The 10,784-nt window shown below is 35.0% G+C and overlaps 1 non-coding gene across 1 annotated transcript; it reads right to left on the reverse strand.

Annotated features, from left to right (window-relative positions):
- Positions 1 to 272: 272 nt before the first annotated feature.
- On the reverse strand, positions 273 to 410 carry LOC120221987. The gene has a single exon (XR_005525934.1). It is a non-coding gene; the product is annotated as a small nucleolar RNA SNORA46 (small nucleolar RNA).
- Positions 411 to 10,784: the final 10,374 nt, after the last annotated feature.

Genomic DNA, 10,784 nt, shown 5'->3' on the forward strand with positions numbered 1-10,784 from the left:
CCTCCCTCACAGTCTGTCTTCTTCTCTCTCTCTTAAAAATAAACAAACATTAAAAAATAGAATACAGTTTTACCATCACAACACAAAAAATATTTAAAGAATGTAAATATTCAAAAATGACTGAACTGAATAGCAGCTTTCTTCATAATTTCTCCAGTGGAGACAATTCAAAATGTCCCACAACTAGCAAATGGTAAACAAAGTATGGCCCTATATACAGTGAATGCTGTTTGAACCACCAAAAGTGAGAAACTACTTATTTTTTTTTTAAGGTATGTTACCCAACTCTGTACAGCAACAGCAGAATGTCACAAAGTCAGCTCTGCAACAGAAAGAGCCAGGAATTCTTTCACTCTACAGTGGAACCAGGAAAGAGGCAAATTCCCATTCATAGGTTTAAATATATGGTGCTGTGACAAACTACTGATATTTTCAAGAGCAACAAGGTATCTTGAATTGATGTATTCAAGAACATTCAAGAGTCCTACATGTGTATTTTGCAGTGAAATAACATCTACAGATTCATTTTGTGTGATTCAATGTATATGACAATTTAGGAAAGGTAAAGCTAGGGAGAAAAACAGATCCGTGATTGCCAAGTGTAGTGGGTAAGAGTTGAGAGGAAGTTAGCCTAGGAGATTCCAGGGTGAATGCAGTCTGCACATACCATGTTCACGGCTACATGAGTCTATGCATTCGCTAACACTGACAGAAGAATATAGCACAAAGAAAATGAGTTTGCCTCTACGTGAATTTTTGAAAATATACACTCGGATGTGAGAAGAAAGATGGAATGTAGGATGTGACAAATGAATGTGTCTTACAATGAATTAAAAGGAACTGAATAACATGGGAAAGTGGCTGATGTACGTATTTTGACGGGATACTGTAAAGCTAAAGACAAAGAAACCGTACAAAAACTCTGTGCTCTGGTTGATAAATTTATTTCAAACAGAAGTGTGGTTTAAGAATTTTGAAGCTAATTATTTATACAGTAGGGTAGAAAATAGAAGTATATGCAGTATAGACAAGGATAGGTAGGTTTTTCACAGTAGGAAAAAAGTTCTAAATAAGAAAGAGGGAAGACTAGAATGAACATGGGAACTGATGTCAGGTAAAGGTATCAATATAGCCTCATGTACATATTATTAAAATGTATGTACAGAGAGAGAAATCGATATGGGTGGGTGTGTAAGCATGCATGTATGAGCTAGTATATATTCCTAGCTCTCCTAGCTTTATGGATTAAGAAAAGTAAAGAAATGACATTTCAGCAACAATAAGCACACTGGTTCTCAAATCTCAGTCTCTAAGTACTACATACAAAATAACAGGGCTTCGGAACTATAGCAAGGAAAATACAAGATAATCCTGGAGCCTCTTACAGTGCTACAAAGTGAAAAGTGCATAAAAAAAGAGGATGCATGGACTGGTGAAGACTTGGTGGAAGAGCAGAGGCATTGCACATCAATAAAAGAGCTCCTAATGACCAAAGTTGGGAAAGCTCAAGCAACAAAATGAATAAATAACAAAAATAAATAATGAAAGTATTGGATTCTAATCCCAAAACAGAATAAATACCCATAAATTAATAACTATTTAAATAAATTCGGGGGAATCAATAAAAGGAGGATGGGTAATAACTTCTTGCAGATGTGTGCTAATGATTAAATGTAGAAGGAATGAAGAATATAGAAAATCACCACTAGAACACTACCTATGATGCTAAATTAGTAGGTGAAATATTAAGGAAAAAACTGGCTATTTGCCTCGTGTCAAAGTACATCCTTCAAATCATTTAGTAATTACAAAGGGAAAAAATAGTAACTTTACAACTGGAGAATCCTAGAAGAAGTCACTTTATCCATGTGGTCATGGATAATATTAGCAGTATTGAATGTTGACATCATTATACCCTCCTCGTGTGAAACAGTGAGAAGAGCATATCACGTACCTGGTATCTTCCCTACAATGCATAATCTCAATCTAATCATAAAAACACAAATCGAGATACATTAAACAAAATATCTCACCAGTTGTCTTCAAATGAAGGAAGATAATGAAATGCAAGGAGACAGAGTTCTAGAATGGAGTGAGCTTAAGAAGAAATGACAACATGTAATGTAGCACCTTGGATTGGATCCTTGAATAGAAAAAACGTCGTATTAGTGAACAAACAGGTAAAATCTAAAAAGCTTCTGTACTTCAGCTAATATTATTGTACCAAAGTTAATTCTTTGGTGATGATGAATATTCTATTAGTATGTACAATGCTAAGATGAGGGGAAGCTGAATAAGGGGTATACATTGATACATTTTTTTCATAAATCTTTTAAGTCTAAAATTACATCAAAATAAAAGTTAAAAGTGCTGTGCATGCCCATGAATGTATGTGTTTTTGTCTGGCAGAGTAATTACAATTTAATATGAAAAAATATTTAGGATTCTATTTTTCATTTGTGCCTTGTCATTTCTGAATAACATTCTTAAAAGAGCCAGAATAAATTGCAATAGGAAATGTTCCTGTATCCACAGTAGTTATAATCTTTGTCAGCATAATGTATTACTGTGTTTCCACTTTCTTGTTGATAATATTGTCATAAAGAGACAACATCTGAAGTCTAATATGTCAAATTTCCCAAATGCTTCATATTTGAAATATTAAAAATTGAGGATTGTGCTTTACCAACCTTCTTATCATTCAAGATGCAATTGGGATGACGCTTCCATTCCAGCTGATTACATACTACAAAACCTGACATTTTTAAAGGAGTAGACAATAAACCACTAACTTGAATATCAATTGTGACTATTGCTAAATTATGTTATGCAATTGCTTTTCCTACCAGTTTTCAGGACCTGCAGTCTTAACAAATAAATATAAATATTGAACTTCTTTAGGCAATAGTTTGAGCACTTAGTCTTCATACTTAAATTTCAGATGTGTGCTATTGCTATTGTTATATACATTTCAGGTAGTTTATTATGTTATTCAAATGTTGATTTAGCCTAGATACCATCTTCCAGAATGGTTGGTATCAAAGTAGTTACTTATTCAGATTGTATTTAACCAACTCTCTATTTGTTAGAAAAAGACTTTTATAAATACTGATAAACAATATAACAAAGTTGATTGAGATGAATCATATTTAGAAAAAACTGTTTCAAATGTCTGGGGTGGATTTTTTTTTTAATCACATATATTCTATACCGCATCTCTGAGTCAGTTCCAGTGAGAAACAAGCCATCTATTTTTTAAAATTTAGATTGTATGTTTTAGAGCAGTTTTAGGTTCACAGCAAAATCGAGGGGAGAGTGAGAACATTTTCTACATGCCTTCCGCCCTACGCATACATAGATTCCTCCCTTGTGAACCTGCCCTACCAAAGTGGTACATTTGTTACCAGAGATAACCTATACTGACACATCATAATCTATTACCCCACGTCCACAGTTGTTTATTTTTTTCTATGATTTATTCTTGTTGTTGCACATCCTCTCAATTTGGACAAATACAAAATGATGTGTATTTATTGTTATGATATTTTAAAGAATATTTTCGTTGCCCTAAAGATTGTCTGTGCTCCTTCCTTCATGCACCTCCTGGCAGCCACTAATCTTTTTACTGTCTCCACTGTTTTTCCTATTCCAGAATGTCATAGAGTTGGAATCCTATAGTATTTACCTTTTAAGATTGACTTCTTTCACTTAGGAATGTGCATTTAAGGTTATTCCATGTCTTTTCATGACTTGATAGTGCATTTCTCTTTAGTGATGAATAATATTCCGTTCTCTAGAATAATATTCCACATTTAAGTTATTTATTAGAATTAATAAGGATTAAAACTTTTAAAGCAATAATTTAAGAATGCTCACATATATTTATTTCATCATAAAGTATCCTCAGTTTAGCACATGCTCTTTTAAACTTTTTAGACCTAAGCATCCAAATTCCAAAAATGTCATTAACCCTGAGCAGGTCATATCCTGAATGTCTATAAGTGATTGACCTACAGTTTTCTTATTCATGCACAATCAGCTGGAATTCTCATTAGGGACTTTTGAAAAGAATTTGTTAGGATTGATATCTTAGAGATAATATTGAATTCATAATTTTCTGAAACATTAAAATATATGTTTATATATTCCTCTTCCAATCACTTTCTGTGCTCTTTTCTCTCACAACAATTTAATCTGAATTCTTTTGTAGTTTTCATGGAATTCAGGGCAAGAGAACAGAATGAATCACAATTATTGACAGTATTCTAGCCCTCTCCTTGAATATATTGGCAATTATTTGCATATTCTACGTGCTTCTTTGGTATTCTGTCCCTCATCTCTTCATGAATAAACACAGTTTTATATTGTTTCTATTCTTTATTTACTTGTTTTAATTTTTGTAGTTGAATCATTATTGTTGACACATATCTTGTTTAGTATTATTTGTTTTGGACCTTACAGAATAATGTCACATGCCATATATCATCTTCTAGTTCTTATTTCCTTTTCCTACTTAGGTTTATTATTCCAAAGTTTCTGGGTTTTTTCTTGGTAATTTCCACAATTCCAAGGATCATCATCATCATCATCATCATCATCATCATATTTTATGAAGCATTATTTGCCATGATTTATTTAATGTCTTCCATAAATTATCTATTTTACTAATTGTGAGATAGATTTAATGAATAGTTACTTATCCATAATTTACCCATAAGAAAATAGAGAAAACATCTTAATCTGCCCCTAACTAGACAGTCAATGGCTAAACTGGATTTTGAAAGTAGATCTATTTGGACTTAAAGTATATTCTATAAAAATATAAGCATCTAATTTTTCTCTCCATCCTAAAAAATAAAAGTCAGAAAATAGATTCAATAGGCTCCCAGAAAAATATTCTCATTAAAGAATCATAGTTAGCAATAACAAAATTTTGTTAGATGCTAATAAATATATAGTTTGTCTAGCATCTATCTAGTAGTATGAGTGTACTCTAGAAGAATCTCCTAGATCAAGTAATAAATATGCCATCATACAACATATATGGATGCCCATATTTCTGAAAATATCTAATTATGAGTATTCTCTATTTCTTGTGGATGTGGAGTCCTAGTCACTAATTAAAAATTGTTTTTTTCCCTTGCCATTATATTGACATTAGTTATCCTTGCTGTAGTTTAAGGATTCAGTATACAGTGTAAATTATTTCATCTCTGACTTTGGAACCCATTAATAGGGAATTTAAAAATATCAAGACTAAAATGTCAGCTTTATTCCTGATAAAAGTTAAGTTAGAGCTGTGATATTTTTCTGTTAGTAAGTGAGCTTCCTACTGTTCTCCTCATGATGTTATAGCCCCTTCTCAGAAGTTAGATCTTATGCTCTGTACCTCATGTAGATACTGATAATTCATACGTATCTAACTTAGTTCATAAATTTCCTGTATATACCAAACATTAGAAAGTATGCCTTGCAAATTCTCCCTCCACTTCCACTGATTTTAAGTGATAACTAGTAATTGTGTATGACTCTGAATGATTTGACAATAGTATTTGCTAAATAAACATCATGAAAAATACAGTGCAAAACATAGTAATGTACTATGTAAATTTTGGGAGTCAATTTAATAAACACCTCTTGTGCCTACTACATGCAAGATGGTCTATTCCTTGCTTTGAGCATAGTAAGGTGATTAGGAGTTAAGTTCTTATACTAGAAAAATTGACATTTAAGAAGTGATGGTAGAGATGAAACTCTAAAAATAAAACACACAAAATGTGTTAAAAGATCTGATAAGGTTATAACTAAATTGTAACAGTTCCACAGAGAAGGTGAGGATTTCTGTCTGTGCAGATGCAACATAAAAGAAGATAGCGAACAGATTTTGTCTCAGCCAATACCATGCCCACAGGTGAGAGATGGCCAACTGGTGGTCTAGACTTGGAGAGAAGGTAACTGCAATTTCACTGGTCGGAAATTTCAGTGTCTGAGTGATAAACATTTACTCATTAAGGGGTAGGAGGGGAAGGTATGTAACTTTCCAGCTGTATTCCACACTACATGCTCTCATGATCTCTTCTCTCTAGTTTAACTAAATTACATGTGTTCCTCAAACATTTCGTTCCGTTTTGTCTCTTCAAGAGAGCTGCATTAAATTTTCTCTGTTTGTTTGTAAATATTTTGGGGTTTTAAGGAATAGTGTTAGCACCAATCCCACCCATGGAAATATCATATCAGGTGACAATAAAATAAAGTTTTGGAAAATACTTACAATTAATATTTTATTCATTTTAGAAAAATCATTTCATGTAACATTTCACTTAATCTTCCTAGCGTTCCATAAAGTAGGCATTTATTTTCTGTACATTTAAAAATATTCAACCAAGACTCAAATTACAGCACATTACTTTGTGAGGTAACTCATAAATTGTAGGGTCCCGTTTTAAATTCTAAATCTCACATGGTTTCCAGGTAGAAGAAACAAACTTCCATTAAAAAAAAATTTCTATAGAGCAGTGGCATTTGGCCAGTGTATTTACTCCTTTTTAATCTCCTGCTGTTATTAATTCACCACTCTTTACATAGAAAAATCAAATTTTTCAGTGTCAATATTTAAACTATTTTACATGTATTGGGTGAAAATATGGGTGTAGGCCAATTAAATTATGCATTTATTGTTCTAAAGTAAAACATTATTTTAATCCTTGCATTTAAGATTGGCATGCTACAATAAATAATACACTTTCAAATGGTATAATTTCATGTGATGAAGCAACATTTTTAGGCTCAATGCCAAGAACAGTACATATTTTATGAGAGAAGGATTGTTACTGTGTTAAACCCAGCATAGAATAAAATTCTTGGGCCAAAAATGGCCCTTCACCTTGAGCTGTGGGCTGACATTGATAAGGAGAGATAGCATTCACAGTAAAACTAAAATCAAGAACCAGCCAACATTCCAATAAAGGCAACAATCTTATAGGTCCAGCCATCAAATTTAGAACTAAGGGAAGTAGTAGTAAGATACAAACTCGAGATTCAAGAAAAGTTGGAAAGATTTTAATATAGAAGATAGATCCCAGACAGACTCTGAGTGACTAGAGAAGATTTTCAAGAAACTTCTAATGTAATATATCAATATGAGGGATGGGGGCTGTTAAGAAACCCAATGAAATGTTCATCCATATGATTCATTAGTGGTAAGTTTGGAGAGTAGTGGTAGGCTGGGAAGAACAAGCACTTTTTAAATCTGTTTAATACCTGGTTATTCAGCTTTAGAAATGAAGCTGTTAATTTCTGTAAAAAGTAAAATATATGCTAAATTTTGATGTCAAAAATATTTATTTAGTTAACAAATATTGGCTCTACACTGCTATATGCCAGCCACTGTTCAAGGTCTGTTTTTCATAGATTCTCAATGGTAATCACAGTGAGAGAGGAATCCTAATGTTCTCAGATAGGTTATCAAGGTAGTTTTAAGTACTTAATATTAAGAATTACAAGAAGAAATATCAGTGTTCTAGTGACACTGGGCCAGACAGCAGAGAAAGAAGTGGGGGGGGGGTGGTAATGTTGAATCTGAGTTGAATAGATTTACTATAAATAAATAATGTTTTGTGGGGCACCTGAGTGGCTCAGTCAGTTAAACATCTGACTTTGGCTCAGGTCATGGTCTCATGGTTTGGGGGTTTGAGCCCCACATTGGACTCTGTGCTGACAGCCAGAGCCTTAGCCTGCTTCAGATTCTGTATCTCCCTCTTTCTCTGCCCCTTCCCTACTCACGCTTTGTCTCTCTCTGTCTCTCAAAAATGAATAAACGTTAAAAAAGTTAATAAAATAAGGTAATAATGTTTTGTTTTAGAGAGCTACAAGAATTCCACCAAGAGTGAAATGAGACAAAGAAAATAAATCAAATTGTAAGTACAGAAAATTTCTCATCCCTAATAATAAATATAAAAACACCTGGCTGAATAAATGCCACATGCCAGAAGTATCTCTAAATGAGCTGTGCCTGTCTGACAAGACCTTGCCATGATATATTGTCAAGAATCCTTGGCCTTACGGTATTGTGTACCTTACCTGTCCCTTAACAGGAATTTGAGAAGGAAGAAATTTAAGTGGGAATATAGTTTGTCAAAAACACATGTCCAGCTTGTGTTAGAGCAGAAATGTACTAAATGTTTATCGACTGGTTGAACTATAACACTATTGGGGCACCTGGGTGGCTTAGTCGGTTAAGCGTCCGACTTTCGCTTAGGTCATGATCTCGCGGTTCGTGGGTTCGAGCCCCGCGTCAGGCTCTGTGCTGACTGCCAGTTCAGAGCCTGGAGCCTGTTTCAGAGTCTGTGACTCCCTCTCTCTCTGAACCTCCCATGCTCACGCTGTCTCTCTCTCTCTCTCTCCTAGAAATAAATGGAATATTTTAAAAAATTTAAAAAAAAAGAACTATAACACTATTATGTAAGAGTTACTATGACTCTGTGGATAGAGATGTTACTTTAAATAAGAGGAAAAACTCTAGCAAGAGAATTTAAAATGTCAAATATGATCACATAATCATACTGGATAAAACATGTTTTGATTCACAGAGAGTTTTACAGGGTGTGGATGGGTCTGGATTAAATAGTTTTGCTTAAACAGGCAGCATTTGGTAGATATTTTCACAGGTGTAGGCAACAAGTATATAATTTGAGTGTTGCATAAACTTGTCATTACATTATAAATATAAATAACCTAAATCTGATGTTAAATCTATATTGACATGATAGATTACTATATAAGTATTTTAAAATTATGGAATAACATATTTGACAAGAAAATAGAATTACTATTTAAGTAATTACTATATATGTCAAGTAAAATAAATCTAATTTAAAATAATATATCAGGGGTTTTGGTTAAGATGGTGAAGAGGTGAGGTGACCCTAAGTTTGCCCCCTCCCCGGAACACAGCTAGATAAATGTCAAATTGTACTGAGCACCCAAGATATTGATCTGAGGACTGAGAGAACAAAGCTGCACATCTACAAGCAGAAAGAATGATCACCTTGTGGAAGGAATGAACTGCGGAGAGTTGATTTGGGGGTAGAAAAGAGTCATGAGCAGCACAAAGGTAGGGAGCCCTGACTGTGGAGGGAGGAGTCAAAGAGAAAGTGAGAGAGAAAGACTGAGAAAAGAGTGAAAACATGTATAAGAGACTGCACAGGAAAAATGTCCCCAAAGCCATCGACTGGGAAATGGAGAGGGTTTAACTACCTCATTTTTATATAAATTGCAGGGTGCAGAGTCAGAAGTTCTGGAGGTCAGTGCCATGGCCAAGCTTGCACTTGGCAGTACTCTCACGGGGAAAGCAGGGCAGAGACCCAGTAGCAGGGTAGTCTGAGGATCCCCTGGGTCCCGCAGGAAGAAGCTGTTCTCCTGCTTGGAGTGCATTTAGTAGAGGTGATACAGCCTCCCCAGGGGCAAAATATATGGTGGGTGTCATTGAGCTGCCCCATTCATCATCATAGGAACAAAGACACCTGCTGAGGACAGCAAATCCTCATGCTGGCTTCAGGTTGTGGTTTACCATAAGCTCCTAACTGCTGTGTGATCATTGGACCATTTTCTGGGACAAGCCGGCACTAGCCACAGGAGAGCAAGACCCTCTCCCAGAGGATCAGCACAGGACTGTGTTATGGTGTGGGTGGCAGGGGGAGTCCCTGAAGTTTACAGTTTTGAAACACAGCCATGCCGCTGGGAAGGTGGGGAGCTCTGACACATACGGGGTGCAGTTGGGAATCTGATGGAAGCCAGGGACACAGGAAGGAAGCTGAGGACACAGTATGCTCCTCTGTGAAGGCTTCCTGAAAACTGGCAGGCAAAAGCTCCCTGTTGCGGAGATGAAAGAGCAGGGTGAAGCCACTCCTCTACCCACCAGCAGTGATGGACCTCAGTGGCCACCAAGTGGAGACCAGAGCCACTACACCAAGTTTTGCATCCCTGTGCCCTGCAGGTACATCTCTACTAAAGCAAATTGGTCTAAGAATCAGTGCAACAGGCTCTTCCCCCAGAAGACCAGCACAAACTCCTCAAAGGCACCATGTCTACTGATCATAGAGTGTTGCAAAGATTTAGCTCTTGGGGAAGTAGGCTCTGGCTTCCTTTTTATTTTAATTTTTTTAATTTTTAATTTTATTTTGTTCATATATGTGTGTTTTTTACTGTTAGTTTTGGGGATCTACCTTCTTTTAGCAAGCAGATAAAAAAACACCTAGGATCTAACTGGGATATGTTTTGTGTGTGTGTGTTTTTTTTTTTTTTTTTTTTTGGACAAAATGACAAGATGGAGGAATTCACTCCAAGAAAAGAATAGGAAGAAGAAATTATGGCCAGGGATTTAATCAATACAGGTATAAGTAAGATGTCTGAACCAAAATTTAAAACAACAATGATAAAGATATTAGTTGGGCTTGAAAAAAGCATAGAAGAACTAGGGAATGAATCCCTTCCTTCAGAGATAAAAGAACTAAAATCTAGTCAGGCTAAAATAAAAAATGCTATAACCAAGATGCAAGCTTGAATGAATGCCATGACAGTGAGGATGGACAAAGCAGAGAAATAAATCAGTGACATAGAAGGTAAAATTATGGAAAACAATGAAGCTGAAAAGAAGAGGGAAAGAAAGGAATTAGACCACAAAGGTAGACTTAGGGAACTCAGAAGCTTCTTAAAATGTAATAACATTTGTATCACAGGAGTCCCAGAAGAAGAACAAGGACCAAAAAAAAAAAAAAAAAAAAAAA

The sequence above is a fragment of the Hyaena hyaena genome, unplaced genomic scaffold (assembly GCF_003009895.1).
Source record: "Hyaena hyaena isolate Hyena2069 unplaced genomic scaffold, ASM300989v1 scaffold_822, whole genome shotgun sequence".
Lineage (NCBI taxonomy): Eukaryota > Metazoa > Chordata > Mammalia > Carnivora > Hyaenidae > Hyaena > Hyaena hyaena.